Here is a 20676-nt window from a genome sequence, read left to right as displayed (position 1 = left end):
CCCGAGTGACTGAAGCGCCCGCAGGTGCCTGTGCCTGTGTATCCCGACAATAAACCAAATCCTCTTGCTGATTGCATCCTGTGGTGTCTCGGTCTGGTCTTTGGAGTTGGAGGGTCTCCACCCCGAGGGAAAGTTCTCCCTGAGAGCTTTTCAATAGTGCCATAGTAATAATGATTTGTGTGCCAGGGTAAAAGACCTACAGGTGATACAGAAAGAAATCTGCTCACAGCTGACAGCAGCCTATGCCCCGGAGACCCCTGAGACATCTCATCAGTCATCAGTTCCAAGAGACTGCAGCTACACTGAGCCCAGACACTCGAGCCTCGCTGGAAAGGACCATACCTGGTGCTGCTGACCACCCTGACAGCCGTCAATTCTCAGCCCTCACCAGCCGTGTACTAGCTGTTGGGGCTGAGAGCTGGGACCTAGAGGGAAATTCAGTCATGTTTGTCCCAGGTTCTATCAGGATAGGTGTGGGATAGGCTTGATTTCCATTACAAATGATGTAACATTACATATGTTAGTACTCCTAATACTTCTTGGGACTGTGCCTCAGGGATCACAGTCTGTATAAGTTTAGAAGTTCTCAAAGCTAGTCATGACCTTGGTGTATAGGCTTGGATAGTGTCCAGATTAGAATCCTCATGTTAAGACAACAATACCAAGCTGTTATGCTAGATGAAGCTGAGTTCTCCACTGTAGTCCTAAGATTAGGACCTACTCCCAAAAGGAAGTGGGGAATGAAGAATTAAAATTTCAAAAAGTTAGGACGAGCCTGAGAGGGTGTTAGAGATAGGACCTGCCGGACCAGCTATCAGCCCCAAGGACATTGACCATCCGTAGCCACCCCTTCCCCTTCCTTCACCCCCCTGAGTGAGATGAGCCACCCTACCTACCTGCCTGCCGAGCTGCTAGAGAGCACGTACACCTTGCTGATGTCATTTCGCACCGAAAGTAACTGTGCACCATTTGAATTGACCAATCATGTGTAACCGCGCGAATGCCCCTATATAAACCCCCGAGTTTGGAAGCTCGGGGTCGATTCCTCTGTCTCCTGTGTAAGATAAGTGTCGACCCGGGATCCCGCTAAGACCTGGGATCTCGTTAATAAAGCTACCTCCTGCTGTTACATCAAGAATGGCTCCTCGTGATTCCTGGGGGCACCCCACCCTGCGATCGGAGCGAGAGACGCGGCTCCCCGTTTTGGGGTACGCTCTTTCAACCCCAGCTAAGACTCCTAGCAATGGAGGATATGAAGTCTGAACTGGCCATCTTCTGTAACCAGGCATGACTTCCAATGAAGGGACTGGGACACCAACCCAGCCTCAAAACCTTCAACCAACAATTTGTCCCACCCACAACATATGATGGTAAGGATGACACAGATATTGCAGGCTGACCAACCGATGACCGGTCCAGCTTGAGGACCATGTTGTGATAGAGAATCCGTCCCTGATGATGCACAGAGGACAGGAATCAGAAGCTGGATAGCTCAGAGTCCTAGGACAGAAGCAAACACCAACGGCAGACAGAACAAACAACGACGAGAGGAAAACGTCAATGAAATAATTCCTAATGATATTTTGTTATAGATTGGCTTCTAGCCCAAATGACCTCAGAAAGGGTTCACCCAGCACCTGCTGGGAACAGATGCAGAGACCCACAGCCACACATTAGGCAGAGCTTGGGGAGTCCTGTGGAAGAGGGGGACAAAGCGTTATAGGAACCAGATGGGTCAAGGACACCACAAGAAAGTCCACGGAACCTGGGCTTCTACAGCCTACCAAGGAGCCTACATGGGGCTGATCTAGGCCCTCTGCACACGTAACAGTTGTGTCTCCTTGTGGGGCTCCTAACAGTTGAGCGGGTGCTGTCCCTGACTATTGCCTGCCTTGGAACCCTTTCCTCCTACTGGGCTGCCTTAATAGGAGAATAGTCTAGTCCTGCTGCAACTTGATAGGCCACGCTGGTTGATATCCATGGGAGACCTGCTTTTTTCTGAGGAGAAACAGAGGAGGACTGGATGGGGAGGGGACAGAGAGTCAGTGCGTGGGAGAGACTGGAAGGAGAAGAGGGAGGGGAAACTGCATTTGGGAGGTAAATGAACAAACAAAGTAAGCATATAAAAAGAAAAAGGAAAGAAACAAATGCCTGGGATGGGTAAGCATGGTGGCCCATACCTCTATCCCAGCAGTCAGGCAGGTTGCTATAAACCTGAGGGCAGCTTGGTCTGCGTGTGAGTTCCAGGACAATGAGGCTTACATCGGGAGACACACACACACACACAAACACACACACACACACACACCCAGAGAGAGAGAGAGAGAGAGAGAGAGAGAGAGAGAGAGAGAGAGAGAGAGAGAGAACAGGGTGGGAAAGGGAGAGGAGGGAGAGGGAGAGGGAGAGGCACTGACAAAAAATGACCTCAACCATTCTTGGAAGCTTCATCTGCTCAAAGCGACTACGGAGAGTGCGGAGGACCGTTAGAGTCAAAAACACTATTACATTTTGGAGGGTTTTGCAATTGTTTAAGTAAGTTATGGATTAATGGAGTTTCCCTGATGCTTAAGAAGTATTCTGAAAATCAGGAGCTGTTTGACTCATGTGCATATGCTAATATTACTTCATAAAAATTAATACGGGTTTTCTGTCTCGTTTACAGTGCTTCGTACTAACTTATCTTACTGTATTTTTTTTTTAATTCTTCCATATTCTGCCTCTTTCAGCAAAACTGTTTCAACAGAGAAACTTAGTAATAGAGGCTTGTGGGGCAGTGGACCGTGAGAGGAAACCTGATAAGATCTAGCTAAAGGCTTGAAGCCCCAGGGACCCTGAAGGGATGGGAGGAGCTTCACCTGCTCCCTGCACCAGGCCCCTGTCACGTAGTCACAGCTCACCCCTCCCAGAGAGCATTGGGGCCATTAGTCACACAGCGCTCCAGCCCCTCTCCCTGTAGATGAGGCATCTCAGGCCAAACCAATAGGTGGCACCTGGTGTCAGACCAAACCCACTCCAAAACTGTGCGTAAGATCCTATTCCGGAAGAGACAAAGGTGTGAGAGAATGACTCCTGTTGTCTGAGAGCATCTGTCACAAGAGTTGTAACAGTGCCTGGGAAGAGAACGCCCTTCCAAAGCTTTCACCACCAGAGACTGCCCTGCACTCTGTTCACTAACCAGTCCCCCACTCCCCCGACCCACCATGACCCCCCCCCCCCCCCCCCCCGCACACACCAGTTCAGCCACGCCCCCAACCCGCACCGGCTCAGCGCAACCAGTGCGGTGTCTCCAAAGCAAGCATCAGTGGCACCAGCCGGGCCTGAGGTCTCTACCAATAGCCGGGACACAGCCCGACAGAAGCTAAACGATATATAAATACACGCGGCTTTTATGATTTAGAGTTACCTTCCTAATAACATCTCTGAAAGATGACTAGTGAAAGAATTTCCGGAAGCCATTTAGCACAGATCAATGCTTCATGCTGTAATTTAACCTGAAATATGGGGTGACGATGTTACAGGAAAAGCACAGACCTTTGAAAAGATTGGTGTTGTCAGCCCTAAAACCACAGGTCCTGAGAACCGGCCACCGAGAGACATTTCACGATTTTCCTTGACGTGGAAATCTTTTCTCCTTCTCTTCAAGGGTCACAAGCCAAGTCTTCGCTATTTAAATGAAAAGACGGTTTTGAAAAACCACTTTCTTGTGAGACAGGGTCTCACATACCGAAGTCTAACTAACCTTAAACTCATTCTGATATCAAGGATGGCCTCAAACATCTGAGCTTCCTGCCTCTACCTCCCCAAGCTCTGGCGTTGCAAACATATGTGATCATGCCCGGTTTACGTAAAGCTAATAACTGAACCCAGAGTTTTATGTATGCTGGAAAAGTACTGTACCTACTGAGCTGTGTTTCTGTGCTGACTGGTTTATGTCAACTGGGCACAGGCTAGAGCCATTTAGGAAGAGGGAGCCTCGGTGGAGAAAATGTCCCCTCCCCCTTGACCCAGACTGGACTGTTAGCAAGCCTGTAGTGTGTTTTCTTGATCGGTGATGGATGTGGTAGGGGCCAGCTTGCTCTAGGCAGTGTCACCCAGGAGCAGGTGGTCGTGCAAGCTGTGAGAAGCAAGCCTGTAGGCAGCATCCTCCAGGGCCTCCGCATCAGTTCCTGCTTCCAGGTTTGTGACCTCCTTGAGTTCCTGCCCTGACTTCCCTCAGTGATGGGAGCTGAGAGTTGTGAGCAGAAATGAAGCCCTTCTTCCCACATGCTTTGGTCATGGTAGGAACTCTGACTGAGACAATTCCCAGCCCTGAATAAAAATGACTCTTGACTTCGGTAAGTCCACCCTTAAACAAAGATTGTGATACTATTGATTCCAAAAGTATTCTATCTCTATGTCCTGAAAATCTGAGGAAGCACCGGGGCTTCCACTCCGTGTTCTATCACAGTGAGAAGCAAAGGGAAGGAAGTGAAACAATCTGGCCAGTTAAAGAGGAACCAGGGAGAGCCGTGCAGATGCTGTTAGTTAACGGGAGAGAGAAGGAAGCACACGGCCTTTCTGACTAATAGCAAACTGACTTTCAAAGTTTAACCCATCAAAGTTCAAGATAAGAAAGGTCAGGGAAAACACAGATTATCTGGAGAAGGGCTCGAATTCCATCTGGTCAAAAGTTACAAGCCAACTTCTGAAAGCCAGAGAACAGCTCAAAGAGAGAAAAGCGAGAACACAGGCAAATACAGCTGTTGTTCTCAGAAGCGTGGGTTAACAGCTGCAGATTCGAGCTCGCTAAATGAAATCCCACAGCTGTTTGTTGCTTAAGGTTTTTCCGTCTAGTCACATCTCTCCATCTGTAGGAAGAAAGCCAGAATGTATCACAACCATTCTCTTAACTACAGACAGGTAAATGACCAGGACCCAGACCCCAGGGGTTCCTGCTCCTCTCTACTCGAGGAGAGCATGAGGACCTCCATCATCACCAGTCTGGAAAACACAGTGGCTCTAGGACTCATAAAGTAGCTACTCAAGCTTCCTCAGACTGAGCCATCGGGGTGGGTCACTCCATGGCAGACATTGGTGGAGAACCACAGATACATCTACAACCAGAATCTGAAGATAGGCTTACTAGCGATCCAACTTAGAAAGAACCACTGGATATTTGGTTGTATGATACCAGAAAATAGAAGTAATTTCTGATTATCGGCTTTCCAGGTAACTTGAAGATCAAAGTCACTGAAGTAAAATTGATCTCCCTCATCTCCCAGCATCCTCTGTGGCACGCTCTCGTGCACTCTGCTATAGATACACAGTGGGGAAGCACAGATATCTAGGTGGACTCCCATTTTCACTGCTGCACACTTACCACAGCTGGCGTATAGAAACAACCCATCTGCCAATGTTAAGGGACAAAAAAGAAGCAGTAATCAGTGTATGCAGTGGAATGTTTCTCAGCCTAGAAAAGAAGTTTCTGCCAGTTGCCACAATGTGGAAGGACCTGGGGGACATAATAAAATAAAATAAGTCAAGAAAGAAAAAAAAATAGCGTATTTCATTTATATGTGAAATCTAAAGCAAAATACCAAACATGTAGAGGGAGAGAGAGTGATGGTGGCTCCCAGGGTGGAGAGGAGGGAAAGAAGTGAAGAGACCTGGGTCCAGAATGCAGAACAGGCTTCTGGGGTTATAAGACAAGTAGAAAGATGTGGAATAACAGAATCAATGACAGGGTATTGTATTCCGAGATTTTACTAAGTGATTATAGCCTCTCTCGATATGGAGAAGGGAAAGATGAACCAATAACTGTTGGGTGAAGACTATGTTAAATTCTTTTTACTGTAATACCTATTTCATTACACGTATACATTATTCTATAGCACATTGTATATGTTAAATATGCACAATAAAGTCAACACAGAAATGTGATGGAAAAGGATGTTTGTCTCACTACGGTTTATCCACCATTTTCTGGAAGCTTTCTTTTCGAAGCTTCTTTTTTTTTTTTTAATTATTTATTTATTATTATATGTAAGTACACTGTCGCTGTCTTCAGACACACCAGAAGAGGGCATCGGATCTCATTACAGATGGTTGTGAGCCACCATGTGGTTGCTGGGAATTGAACTCATGACCTCTGGAAAAGCAGTCGGGTGCTCTTAACCACTGAGCCATCTCTCCAGCCCCTTTTCGAAGCTTCTTATGTCTCTTCAACAACTACCCAATAATGTTTGCACTGGGCTCCATCCAAACCATGAAATCCTACCTAGTCTTTAAACAAATGTAAACAAACAAACAAACAACAACAATAACAACAACAAAAATGGAGTAATAATCACTGTTGCTGACCCGAGAAAGCCCTTCCTCTTAGCCAAGTACCTCTATTAGCACTTGGCAAATGTTCACGTGAGACTCACAATTGTATGGAATAGGAATTATTTGTGGCCCCAACTTTACAGCTGAGGAATTTGTAATTATTTCACATGTAAAGGGCATGTCCAAGGGTCAAATGATAGTCAAGATTCAAATGCAGATGAGCTTGTGTCAGAGCTCACTCTGTAGGCTGTTGCATAACAAAAGTAAACGTCAGGGGCTAGGGATTTAGCTCAGTGGTAGAGCGCTTACCTAGGAAGCGCAAGGCCCTGGGTTCGGTCCCCAGCTCTGAAAAAAAGAACCCAAAAAAAAAAAAAAAAGTAAACGTCAATTATTGATTATTATGGGAGAAAAATAGACTTTAAAAGCAGGCTGAACACAAGATGCATGCACATACATCTATACATACATGTGTTCCTACACATGCAAACATGCATTCACGTACCCACACATACTACATACACATTAACAACTAAGATAAAATAGCTTGAAAAGTCTAATTCCCATTCAATAGCAAACATTTAAAAGAGTATATAATTATAGAAAGAAAAATTATTGCAAGGCTAAACAAATATATTGTAATATTAATAATAGTACCTCTAAGCAGTTACGGTAATTACTTTGTTATATTTTCCTATATTTCCTACATTTTCCATAATAAATATTTATGCTAATTTAATGAGGACGGTGGTTTTTTAAGACAAAATTATTTGAGTAAAACAAGATCAACCAGTGTGACCTTTGTGCAGGGCTTTCTGTTGTGAAAGGTGAAGAGAGTAACACACTAAAACAGCTTTCAAAGGACGTGTCCAGATCTACGATGAGGACCATTTTGCCTCCGGAGAAAATGAGCTTCAAATCCATTAGTGAGGACGAGGCAGGTGGTAGAGTGAGTGCTGGGCTCAGGCAGGAACCTCTAACTTCTCAAATCTACTCCCTCAGAACGTCTGAAAAGACTGAGGAAGAAGACGTTATGCATGGAAAGCCAAGTTGAGTAACTGAATAGCCCTTACAGAAAATGTCATTTGTCTGCAACAAATTTATAAATCATCTCCTTCCCCCAATCTCCGTGTAACAACTCCGGGCTGTGCTGTGCTGGAACTTGCTTTCTTTTCTTTTCTTTTTTTTTTTTTTTAAAGATTTATTTATTTATTATATATAAGTACACTGTAGCTGTCTTCAGATACACCAGAAGAGGGCATCGGATCTCTTTACAGATGGTTGTGAGCCACCATGTGGTTGCTGGGAATTGAACTCATGACCTCTGGAAGAGCAGTCGGGTGCTCTTAACCACTGAGCCATCTCTCCAGCCCCTGGAACTTGCTTTCTAGACCAGGCTGGCCTCCAACTCACTGAGATCCACCTGCCTCTGCCTCCTGAGTGCTAGGGTTTAAAAAGGCGTGGGTGTGGTTTACAAATCATTTTAAATTTAGTCCCAGAAGACCCTGGCAATAGCCAGAGGATACTTGAATAGATTTTTATTTTCAGTGAGCTCACAACTTTGCTAAGAAGAAAAGTCACCATTACGGGAAAGATTCGTCATGTATGACTTATGCAGGGTGCTCCACGTTAGCTGTGATGAAGAAGAATCTGCTACGTGCAATGCTTTGCATGCATGCCTCTATTTTTCCAGGCTGTGCCCTCCAACAGGTCTGGGTCACATTTGGTGCCGCCACATAAGCGCATGTGCAGACCTGTTTTGGACTTCCTGTCCAATCTGGAGTTCCCAAGGGAAGCTATTAACTTCGTTTGGCCTCACCATCCCAAGACCTCACAGTGATTCATGTCTAGTGAAGAAGGCTGGCCACCTAAACGACATTCTTCTCTTGACCTTTTCCACGGCCGCGCCTAGAACCCAAGGAACGCCGCCTTCCCAGGAGTGGCCACTCCTGTCAGCCCCCACCCTCATTCCCAAAGGAGCTTCCGGAGGGCTTCCCTCTTTCCCCATTGCCTTACACCCTTACATGGCCTCATTGCTGAGGCGCTGGCTACCGTAAGGTGGCAGCTCTGAGCAGGATTCTTCCTGAGCTCAGAAATACTGCTTAGATTTAAAGCAAGCAAGCAGGCAAAGAATCTGTTCAAAAATATCTTGTTTGTTTTAAGAAACAAACATGTTTTTCATAGAATCCTGAAATTTCAGTTGCAATCCTAAAAGCCCTCGAGCACTTTTCGGGGCTCCTCAGAGGACAGGACGATCAAATGCATAAGTATTAAACTGAAAGGAAATGTAAGATACTAGAGTTACAGGAGCCGCAAGTCCTCCAAGGCTGGCCAGGCTGGCCGGGTGAGCAAAACTTTCTTTGAACCAACCCCTCAGGGCTGCACCTTAAAGATAGGATGGATTTCACAGACCAAGTTAGGAAGGGGGCAGGGAGAATGAAGTAGATAGATAGAAAACCAAACAGAGTTGTGAAAGAGTGAGTCTTTGGGCAGTAGAGAAGTCCTGTTACTGTAACAGAAGGATCCAGGAGCCAAAGTGTACTGAAAGTCACGGAGACTGGATCTATCTAGGATGCACTCGACTGCAGAAATGTTTCTACTGTTTTTATATAAAAATATGCATCTTGCTGAAATCACCTGCGGAAGCAGTATATGGTAGAAGCTCTCAAAAGACAGGAAAAAGGGGTAGATAGTAAAAACAAACAAAACCAAACCCACCAGGGAGCCTCCAAAGGCTTTGAAGGAGAGGTGCGATGTTATGCCTTAAGCGGGGAGGTTCTGCCTGGTGTGGGATAGCTTGTGCTAGAACCAAGTGCACTAATAAAGGTGGAGGGCAGAATGGAAAGGCTCAATATGAGACAGCTTCATAGCAAGGCAACTGCATAGAGAAATCAAAGATGGAATGAAGAATCTTATTGTTTCCGTGCTGTATACTTTTCTTCTCTTCAGCAATCTTTCTTTCTGCCATGGTCTTACTGTGCAATCCAGGCAGGCCCTGAACTTCAATCTGTCTGCCTCTTCCTCCTCCCCTTCCTCCTCTTCCTCCTTCTCTTCCTCATCTTCTTCCTCTCCCTCCCCCTCCCACCCTCTTCCTTCCCCTCCTCCTCCCCTTCCTCCTCTTCCTCCTTCTCTTCCTCATCTTCTTCCTCTCCCTCCCCCTCCCCATCCTCTTTCTTCCCCTCCTCCTCCCCTTCCTCCTCTTCCTCCTTCTCTTCCTCCTCCTCTTCTTCTCCCTCCCCCTCCCCTTCCTCTTCCTTCCCCTCCTCCTCCTCTCCTTCCTCCTCTTCCTCCTTCTCCTCCTCTTCTTCCTCCCCCTCTTCCCCCTCCCATTCCTCCTTCTCCCCCTCCTTCTCCGTTTCCCCCTCCCCTCCTCCCATTCTTCCCCTTCCCCCTCCTTCTCCTCCTCCCTCTCCTCTCCCTCCCCTTCCTCCCCTCCTTCTCCTTCCCTTTCCTCCTCCTCCCCCTTGAATGCTGAGATAAAAGGCATGTGCTCACCACACCCTGCTCATCTTCTGATTTTTACTTCATAATGCAACGTGTTAAAATTCTTTTCCTCCTCTGTCTAGTCTCAAAACACATGAGTCATCAAAGCAAGCATGCAAGAAAGCAGAGAGTCAGACACTGTAAGAGACATTGCAGAGCCATAGGGGGCAGGGCTCAGTAATAGTGCTCACCCAACACATGTGAGACCTACATTCGATCCCTCAAGCTACAAAATAGTGTTTTGATGTCCACCTTTAGAGCGCGCTAACTTTGCCTTACATATCTCACCCTGTATTTTCGTCCAAGTTAATCTATCCCATTCGAAGACAGAATGGAAGAATTGGCAGCCTCGTTCCTCCTGCACCCTCATCCTCTCTCCCACACCTATGCAGAGCTTTGGTGGTATCGCATTTAGAATTCTATTACATAGATTCATATACATTTGTACCTAGTCATAGGTGCTTTTTGTGCTATGCAAAAACATTCCCCATAATAGGAGTAATTGAAAGCCAGCAAAAGCAATATTGAAACCACAGGGACTTTTCCCCCTACCCTGCTGAGTTTCAGTTCATGGTCCTGCTAATTCCTAATGACCTAATTTACAGTTGCTTCAGATTTCACCTCCACTGTAAGTACTATTTCCCTAAACCTTATTTTAATTTTGTTTCTCTTAAGTTCTCATGGTTGAATTAGCACTTTTCCATTGTTGCCTTAGGATGTACAACTCTAGGATAAAATGTTGCATTCCCATTCCTGAGAGAAAGTGAGAATGAACAGAGATGGACAAGAAATGTTTTGAAGAGAAAGGTCTTCAGCTGATTACATAGTAGCAAAAGTTATGGGGGAATTCCTGAGTTTAGAAAAACAGTGGCTTAGGAGACAGATACATAGTTCAAGTTAAAACCGAGAGACAAGCATGAGGTAACTCAAGTGGTCTAATCCATACATTACCTTAGAACATTATTGACACTTTTAAAAATAAAAACTTTTAAAAATAAAAAAGTAAAACTGTTGTGTTTCACAACTGTGTTAGACATCTTCCTGGCCTCTTCCTTTGCTCCTCCAGACTGACTGACTACGGCCTTCGCTCTGCCCTGACCCGGGAGATGCTCTGACCCTTAGGACTGCTGTTGGTACTCCGGCTTTCTACGTTAGCACTGGTTCAGAGTGGGTGAAAATGAGGGGTGCTGTGGACAGCGGAGGTGAAGGAGCCCTGAATATTTATTCTCCAGCTCTCTTGATGCCGCAGTGCCCAGGGTTGGGGGATTCGACTTCCAAAGGTCAATATTCTTGTCAGAAACCGTCTTCACATAGTTTCTCAGTTCTGGTAAAACTCTTTCCAGTCCAATGTCAAGTTTATGGGATAGTAGCAGCTTCTCGTTACTGAGTCCAGATGCTCCCCCTGATTTCTGTAAACAACGCAGTGGCTTATAAAGAATGAACGGCTAACAACTCTCCACTACCTGTAAGGAACTTTACAGCTCTCCACAGACTGATAGAGAACCCCGGGACACTCACTGACCCTGCAGCAAAGGTGAGAACAAATGCACAAAGACACCAGAGGTGGAAGAGTACCAGCGGCTCTCGGAAACAGGCCAATATCAGAGGGTTTGGGGACCAATGGGAACCTATTGGGCTGAATGGCTGAAGCGAAGCCGGCTTTTCCACGAAAAGAGGGAACATGTCCACTGCACAAACCCACAGAATGGACTGAAAATAGAGCCCACAGAGGAGTAGGGTTTTTCTCCTCTTGGATCAAGGGCCTATTACCACTGTGCTTTGAAGTGTGGGGAAGTCTGAGTCAGGCTCAGACTGGGGCTGACCCGTCCCTAAGGTGACAGAACAACCTTCTGGTTTTGTCTGGAAACAGAGAAAGCAACAGTCCAGAGAAGAAAGCAAGCGCGTCTTGGTAAGGAACTCCAGGCAAGGAAGCCATAGGTCCGAAAGGGATTGTCTGCATTCTAACCCTACCCTAGAGCACATTCATTATCCCGATGCTCTCTCTAGACCAAAGGAAAAAGGATCACCTTCCTAAAACGAAGTCCAGGGAAACCGAACAGTGGGCATCGGTGGGGAGAAACGTGTCTTTGAAAGAATTCTCTAAATGTAACGCTGAGAAGGTTAAAGGGAAAGGAGGCCTGGGAGAGCTCTGGTTTAGAGTCAGTCACACCAGCAGAGCTCCAGAGAGAATTTTCTCACGAGGGAGGGCTGATAGCAGAGAATGCTAGGATGGTTTTGGTATGAACTGGAGAACGTTTTGCATTGACAAAAACTGAAAAGCTGGGTATGTATGGGTTACAGAAGGAATTTGTTCTAAACAGCTAGGTAAAAGTGTCTGGCAAGTCAGAAGGAATTTGTTTGTAGAATCTGAAACACATTCCTGATCATTTGAGAATGATACAAAGAAGTTCCACAAATTTCCCTGGAACTGCTGGCTGGGGCTAAAAGGCATGACTTGATGGGAGTCTCTAGATGTTTGGTTTCCTTCAGATCCTGGCAACGGTTTTCCATGTTGGAGAGACAAGAATAATTTATGGATCCTTTACAAAGCTGATGTGGTCTTGTGGTTCCTATTTTGGAATCTTACAAGGAGCCAAATAAGCTCTCATTAGTCATATGAGCTTTGCAGGCTTACCAAGAACTCACCCTCTCCCTTGGCAAGCAAAGGGGCCCCATGTGCCCAAGGTAAGAATATCACCTGACATCTGTAACGCGCTGTGGGACCTCGTCGGCTTTATATGAGCAGTGGTTCCGGGCAACATCCAAAACCATTGCTTCATGTTATTAATTCGGATCAGGTACATTTCCACAAATGTTTTGCAACAGCTCGAGGGGATAAATTACTAAGTAATAAATGCTGACTGTCATGTAAAGATTAATTTTTCCTGTCCTTGAAAAGTGTTAATTAAATTTTAAGGGTCAGACTAGCCCGGTATCTTAAAGTTATATCCTGAGATAGAGAGAGGTGAAGTCATACGGCGTTGGGACAGGAGAGGGAACGGTGGGTGAGAAAACTACTTCTCAAGCGTGAGGACATACATTCGAATCACCTGAACTCATGTGCTCAAGGAAGAAAAAGAGACACAGACAGACAGACAGACAGACAGACAGACAGACACACACACACACACACACACACACACACGAAACACACACCCCTAAGACCTAAAGTTCAAATACAAATTTTTCTGTGAATCAAAGATTTCTTAGTATGTTTGGAGCCTGAAGGTTTTCTACTGTGTGTTACAACCAATTTTGTATAATTGAGGTTTCAAAAATATTGTACTTCAGAAATACTTTCTATAATATTTCTACAATAATACTCTCTTCACAAGAATTCATGATCTTCTGTCTTTGGGAACTTTTTCCAATGGGAAGGAACTAGGACCCTACAGAGTTAGTTCTGCCTAATCCAGCCCTCTACCATCTGATCAAAGATTTCACCTACCTAGCTTCATGCTGCCCTACTTCCCTGTCCCCCTTTGAACTTTCTAATTAAACCTGAAGTCATCTTTTCCCAAAGCATGTGACTCAGGCAGCATAATGTCACGGATCAGGGCTGAACTATTCTAGACGCAGTGCATTAGCAGCCAAGGGGTGCTTCTTAGACTGAGCTATCTAGGGCTCCCTGAGGACTTGCTCCATGGCAACCACGCCACTTGGACTCTGATAGCTTTGTAATTCTGAGTTACAACACGGCAAGATTTGTGATGGTGAGTTCATTTGCTGGGTGTGTTATTTGGACACCATCTTACTTATACTAACCTGGAGAAAGCCTCCAGGACAGGGAAAGGATTTAGGCTCTGATTCATGCCGTTCTAACTCCGCTAGGGTTCTAATTCAATGACACACGAGGGCCAGCCAGCATGACTTGATCAAGTGGATAATTACAGGATTTCTCATTTGTTCCTGCAGGATGTTACTGGCACTGCAGGATGGGTGTGTGGGCTGCGTATCATTCAGGCCTCACACAGGTCGATGAGAATGTCCTAAGTGACAAGGTCAATGGGAGCAGAGAGTCAGACATGAGCTCTTGAAAGGCTACTATGATAGCTAAGTTAGAACAGTCTTTATGTCAGTTTGCCAGAAACGGAGTAATCGTTTCTGAAAAGGTAGGCAGGTGTTTTCCTACGTGGCAGTTAAACCGTGAATTTGTCAAAGTTAGTCAAACGCTCAACACACAGGCCCCTGGGGTGACAGGAAGGAATGAGATGGGTGCAGACCCGACTCTCAACACCTCACATTTCTTTTCAGGTCTCCCCAGAAGGAAGCTCAGCAGACTTGGCTCCTTCACTGAAAGCAATTATCTTAACTGGGTTTGAGGTCAATTACACAGCAACGTGGCCAAAGGCAATGAATAATTCTGTGCTACTGAACAAACGTTTAGAAGAAGTAACCAGGGCTGGAGAGATGGCTCAGTGGTTGAAAGCACTGGTTGCCCTTGCAGAGGCCCCAGCTCCATTTTCAGCACCCACATGGCAGCTCATAACGGTAACTCCAATCCCAGGCGATCTAACGCCCACTGTGGTCTCTATGGGCATCAGGCATCCATGTAGCACACATATGCAAGCAAGCAAGAAAAAAGAAGAAGAAGAAGAAGGAGGAGGAGGAGGAGGAGGAGGAGGAGGAGGAGGAGGAGGAGAAGGAGAAGGAGAAGGAGAAGAAAGAAGAGGAGGAGGAGGAGGAGGAGAAGAAGAAGAAGAAGGAGAAGGAGAAGGAGAAGAAGAAGAGGAGGAGGAGAAGGAGAAGAACAGGAGGAGGAGGAGGAGGGAGGGAGGAGGGGGAGGGAGGAGGGAGGAGGAGGAGGAGGGAGGGGGAGGGAGGAGGGAGGAGGAGGAGGAGGAGGAGGAGGAGGAGGAGAAGAAGAAAACAGGAATATATTAGAGCCAAGGAGTGGGCTGGCTGGAAAACACTGTAACTCCCATACTTGGAAGGTGGAGGCAGGGAAAGCAGGGTTCAGAGTCAACCCAGCCTATATAGCTCAAAGCCAGCTTGGGCTACAGGAGACTCTGTCTCCAGAGGATCAAGAAAAGAGTGGGGGAGGGGGAGGAGGAGGAGGAAGAAAACGATAAATAAAAGAGAACAACAGAGACAAGACAAACATAACTGGACTTTGATGTAAAGTGTCTCCTCCCCTGGAATTCCATGACATTGATCCTGGCTGTCCTGGAACTGAAGTTGGAGAAAACACTTTTTCTGTTGACGGCTATGTGACTTTTGACTCTTGAGAAATGTCTCTGCACCAGCAGGGACCTTTGCCTCCCATGCTAACACAAGTTCACGTCATTAATGCTGTGGTTGTCCTTTTCGAGACAGTTTGGCAGTTACTCAGAGATCGAACATAAAAAATTTTTTTTTGGCCAAGCAATTCTACTCTACCTGAAAAAAAAAAATCAAAAGTTGGCATTCAAACAAATACTGCCACCCAAACGTTCTATGTTGACACCATCACGAGAGCTAAAAGACGGAAACAATCCAGGTACTTGTCGGTGGTAAGCCATGGGTGCAACGCACAGTGGAATAAATAGCCTCCAGTCAAGACACGAAAGGAATGGGGTGCTGATACTTGCTACCTTGTACACAAACCTGAAACTACTCTCTATGAAAACCAGACACAAAAGGGTCACAGGTTGCGTGATTCCACTCATATACAGAGCAGTAAACATGAAGACAGGAAGAAGATTGATATTACAAGGGCATGGTGGCAGCCACAGGATTTTGTCATGGGTGACAGCACTGGGAAGGTACGGAACGCCTTTGCTCATTTTTACTCTGCTGACTTTGGAAAGAAGCACATTGCAATTCTCCACATTGAGCACTGAGTACACAGAACACCTTCCAGGCCTAAACAGTAGGACTTTGAGCCTTAGGTACAGAAACCGCAGTTTGCACCAGACCTTGAACAGAAACTATTCCAGCTGCCTATTTCACACTAGACTCACAAGGGAGCCCAGCAGGAGAGGAATTATATCCAGTCCTTGTATTTGTTGAGTGCTGCTTCAAAACAGAATAGCCATTCATTTCTCTGACAGCTATAGAGCTCAGGATTAGATTTTTTTTTCATGTTTCACACACAAAATGTGCTTTCCATAGAAAACTGCTATACTGCCCTTTAAGAAAAGGAATCATGAAAATGTCTACAGAACAAAAATGACCCATGTCTGTTCATATGTTTGTTTGAATTTAAATTCTTTGAAATTACACTTATTCTGTGTGTGTGTGTGTGTGTGTGTGTGCGCGCGCAAAAACACTCTTGTGCATGTGTGCACACCATAGTGTGGAGGTCATAGAACGATCTGTAGAAACCACTTCTCTCCTTCCAGCATGTGGGTCTTAGGGACTGAACTCAGGTCATCAAGCAATGCCCTTTGTCTGCTGATCTATCTTGCCTGTCCTATATTAAATTTCTTCATGTAAAATTAAAACTAAGAATTTTCTACTTCTCGGGGTCAAAGGGTGACAAGATTTTTACTCATTACGAAACCAGAAAAGCAATAATAATAATTAAGACTATGGGAACTAAGACTAGCAAGGGCTGGGGTTGGAGGAGGGAGAAGCAAGACACTGATTGGAATTCAGTATCTGTATTTGAGGGGTGCATAATGGGGTGGTGACCCCCTAACTTCCCTTCTCTGGTGCATGAATTAATAGGTCATCGGAAGAAGACACCAAGCAAGGTGACAACTCTTCAGAAGATGTTTGCGACCCAGGTAATGAGATAGGAAGACCAGGACTTCAAGCTCATGCACAGTTACATAGCAGATTTGAGGTGAGTCTGGGATAACAAGATAACATGTCTCAAAACATCAAAAAGGCGGGGTTGGGGGAGAGGCTGGGAGGAGGAACAAGAAGAGGAAGAGGAAGAGAGAAACAGGACTTGATGAACTCAGAAGTGGCATTTCTCTGACCTTGAGGTGGAGAGGACAGAAGGCAGCCCTCTCTGTGGTATCTCCACAGAGCCGTGTCTAACACAATCCCTTCATGAGAGATGGCTCCAGGCTGCCATGTTTCCATAGCTTCCGGGAGACACATGGGGCATTTTCCTCTCCCACCCATGGGACTTTGCTCCAGTGTTTACCAGAGAACTTGGCAGAACCATAAAGCTGGCACTGGAGTTTGCCAAGAGGAATGGTAAGCTCGCTGGCTGCCTTTTCAATAGACAGCCTAGAGCCAAGGGTATGAATGATGATAAACCTCCAGAAAAGCTACGTTTTGTCATCGTTGATACTCAGAATCAGGACTTTGCCTTCCTGTTGGGCGTACAAGACCTCGAGGAGAATGATGATAGGGGTGTGGCAGTCTGTGCACGCCCATGTGGTGGTCATTTGAGGTTTTTGTAAGAAACTGAGGCTGTCTACCCACTAGCCAGTTACAAAGGGCAGGACTTTTTAAATGGGATTCGCAGAGTAATTATCTCTCTCTGGCTGACAGGGGAGGAGAGAGGTAACGCCATGGCTGATTAGAAGAATGGAGAATGCATGATGATCCTTCTAACGATACTACAGAAACTAAAAAACAAAACAAAACAAAACAAAAAAACCCAAACAAAAAACTTTTTTCTTTTCTTTTTTTTTTAAATTGGATTTTTAAAATTTACGTTTCAAATGTTATCCCCTTTCCTGATTTCCTGTCCATAAACCCCCTATCCTATCCCCCCTCCCCCTGCTTCTACGAGGGTGTTTCCCCAATCACCCACCCTTCCCACCTCCCCGCCCTGACATTCCTTTACACTGGGGGGTCCAGTGGTTCTCCTCCCATTGGCGCCCAACAAGGCAATGGATACTGGGAACCGAACTCATTTTTGGTTGTGAGCCTAGCCTTTAACAACTGAGCCATCTCTCAGCCTACCCTTTTTCTTGAAACAGTCTTTGCTAACGAACTCTCCCGCCTGGTGAGAAGGACCTTTGTTACGTGGTCCAGGCCTCGAACTGCCCAGAGGACACAGTTGTAAACGCTGGCCCATGGACGCAGTGGCAGGTAACATTTTCCTGCATCAGATCCATAGGGGCATCCTGACATGACCACAGACGAGGTCAGTAGGTCGCTATACTACTCGTTTGTTAATGGAGATGACACCCAAACATTCTGAGGGTTTTCCATGCTTCTATCAGCATCGTATCTCACCGCGCGCCTCAGTACTTCATCGGCTGGTTGTTAAAATGTATCGTTCTATGCTTAAGATGCAAATCTTGGGTCTCAACAGGGTGTGCAGCCAACAAAGTCGGCTGTTAAAACGAGGGACTCTTCTGTGACTTGATTTAGAGATCGATAGAACTTGAGATTCAACTTCTCCTGTAATATCTAAGTATATAACCCAATGCTATACTCTTTAATTTTTTTTTTATTAGACCACTGAACGGGGTACTCTGATAATTGATTAATGTTCAAAAAATTTTTAAGAATTATGTTATTTATTTATTTCATGCATATGAGTGTTCTAGCTGCATGTACAGATGAGAGCATCAGATCCCATTACAGATGGTCGTGAGCCACCATGTGGTTGCTGGGAATTGAACTCAGGACCTCTGGAAGAGCAACCAGTGCTCTAAACTGCTGAGCCATCTCTCCAGCCTGAATGCTCAAATTTTAAAAAATAGTATCTTATCACATATCTTGAATTGTCACTGCTTTTAATGACAGTTGGGGGCAAACCTTTTCAGTTCTTTAATTTTTTTTTGAGTAGACAACTGAAATGGTAGAAGCAAGAGGAGAAGTCTTTACAAATTTAGCCACTAAAAATTGCAAAACGAAGTCACATGGTACACATCAACCAGCCCAGCCCACCCAGTGCTATATAATGAGAATCTGCCTAAGAAAGAAAAAAGGCAGAAATTTACAGTACATTTCTGTGAAAAGGGAGAGGCTACAGAAAAGGCTTCCTTTGCTTGCCGAGAGGGAAGTGCACACAAGGCATGAGCCAGGTCCCAGGAGCCTAAGATTTTCATCTGTCAATCTTTCTAATGATGTGTGCAGGTAAAGGCACGTTTTGTACAAAAATGAAATGTGATTGAAAATGATTTACATTCAAACTTTCCTTGAAGTAGTTTGCTATTTTCCAATTTTTGCCTTGGCGGGTATCAGTCAGTAAGACCCTTGGTTGAAAATGAAAGAAAAAAATGTAAAAATAATGATGATATTTGACTTCACGCATTTGGTTCTAAGAACAGTACCTGCTGTGTGATGTGGTGAGCCGTGGACAACTCCTGTTTGGAAAAGGTTTAGATATGGAGACAGTGGTCAAGGGAAAGGTAGGAGGTGTAGAGAAGACAGGTTTTGGGGTTTGTTTTGTTCGTTTGAGATAGTGTCTTATACATCCCAGGCTGTCCTTGAACTTGAAATGTAGCCAAGGATGATACTGAACTTTTGACCCTCCTGTCTCCACTCCATCACTGGTGGGATTATAGACCTTCAACATATATGTAGTCCCTGAGATTTAAACTTAGGTCTTTGTGGATGCTAGTGAACATCCACCAACTAGGCTATAATTGCAGTCCCCAAAAAGATACTATCGGTGTGCTGCCTTGTGAGCCTCGTGGGTCCTTTATTAGAAAATAAACATGGGCTATGAAGTTGATATTATAGACTCTTTTGAATATATGTGTGTGTATATATATACCTATATATGTATATATACATACATAAACGTGTGTGCATATAAATATACATATACGTCTGTATGTGTGTGTAATACATATATAGTGTGTATATGTTTGTGTATATATAAGTGTGTATATACATATATGTGTGTATATACATATATGTGTGTGTATATTACATGTATATACATATGTGTATATGTGTGTAGATATATACATATATAAGTATATGTGTGTATATACATGAATGTATATGTATGTATACATACATATGTGTATGTGTGTAGATATATACATATATATGTATATGTATGTGCATATTGCATGTATATACATATGTGTAAATCCCCCTGGGCCCAAAGGATACCAAATGGTTTACTAACCACAAAAAAGCAATTAGTAGCAGAAATAAAGGTTGAAATTAGGAGCACTTTATTGTCATGCAGGTACTCTAACAAAATAAACTTCCTGCGTATGGAAGCCCAGTTAATAAAAAGTAAATATCTAGTGTTACTATTAATGCAAACACTCTGAAAAAAAAAAAACCAACCCAAACCCTTTCATTCCATTCCAGCACTAATTTGGTGTGTACGTCAAACTGACATTTCCCTACTTCCTTACTCATGATAAATCACTTTAAATAAAGCAGTCATACAAAAGCAAGATTATAAACTTAAATATTTGAGTAACAACGTGTATACCATTTGTCTTTATAGCTTTTCTGTGTCTTTAAGGAACAAAGGTTGCAGTGATGACATGTGAATCAGTGGATACTTCTGGTGAGGGAAAGGTCAGGATTAGCCCAAATCACATGTCACACCGTCAGTGCTCAGGATTCTAGTGCTAAGAATCAAAGAAAATTATAGAACCCTACCCTAGAGCAGCTAATAAGGGTTTCAGCAAATGAGTTAGTAAATAAAGAATAATAGGTAATGAAATGGATTAACAAATTAAAAATTGAACATTGTAATTGGTTCATTCTCTAAGGAGGAAAAAAAAAAAAGAGTATCACCCAGAGGCCAAAAGATAAACAAAGACAGGAAATACAGAATTTAGACAAGAAAGAAACAAGAATCTGTCTGGAGTCATAGTGGAAATGCAACTTTTTAAAGAATACCATAAATCCCGAGCAAAGGATTGATAAAAATCAACCCTTTGTCGTGAACAAACAGAACCCAAGGAAACAAGGAAGTGTGGGCTACAGAGGCCCCAGGAGCTCTTCCTGGAACTGCTGGGGGAAAAAGCTCCAAGCCAAATCTAGGCTTATACATAACTATGAAGGAAACCACAGGGG

The 20676-nt window shown here is 44.6% G+C and overlaps 2 long non-coding RNA genes across 8 annotated transcripts in view; one reads left to right on the top strand and one right to left on the bottom strand.

Annotated features, from left to right (window-relative positions):
- The window catches only part of LOC148001477 (uncharacterized), a 54591-nt gene extending 37733 nt beyond the window's left edge, over positions 1 to 16858 (bottom strand). The window contains exons 1-4 of one of the 5 annotated variants that reach the window (XR_015637623.1): positions 16695 to 16858; positions 6616 to 6651; positions 5360 to 5491; positions 3532 to 4847 (exon numbers count right to left, since the gene is read on the bottom strand). This is a non-coding gene — a long non-coding RNA (uncharacterized LOC148001477). Of the gene's footprint in view, positions 1 to 3531; positions 4848 to 5359; positions 5492 to 6615; positions 6652 to 10737; positions 11196 to 16694 lie in introns of all 5 variants that reach the window. The other 4 variants (XR_015637624.1, XR_015637621.1, XR_015637620.1 and 1 more) reach the window with 4 other exon arrangements.
- Positions 16859 to 17700: 842 nt separating this feature from the next.
- LOC148001476 (uncharacterized) overlaps positions 17701 to 20676 on the top strand; it is a 45324-nt gene continuing 42348 nt past the window's right edge. For 2 of the 3 annotated variants that reach the window (XR_015637619.1, XR_015637618.1), the window contains exon 1: positions 17701 to 17818. This is a non-coding gene — a long non-coding RNA (uncharacterized LOC148001476). The remainder of the gene's footprint in view (positions 17819 to 20676) is intronic. The other variant, XR_015637617.1, reaches the window with a different exon arrangement.

Source organism: Rattus norvegicus, chromosome 14, assembly GCF_021556685.1.
Source record: "Rattus norvegicus strain SHRSP/BbbUtx chromosome 14, alternate assembly SHRSP_T2T, whole genome shotgun sequence".
In the NCBI taxonomy this organism is placed as follows: Eukaryota; Metazoa; Chordata; class Mammalia; order Rodentia; family Muridae; genus Rattus; species Rattus norvegicus.
The sequence above is the reverse complement of the archived record's forward strand: the minus strand, read 5'-3'. Positions and strand labels throughout refer to the sequence as shown.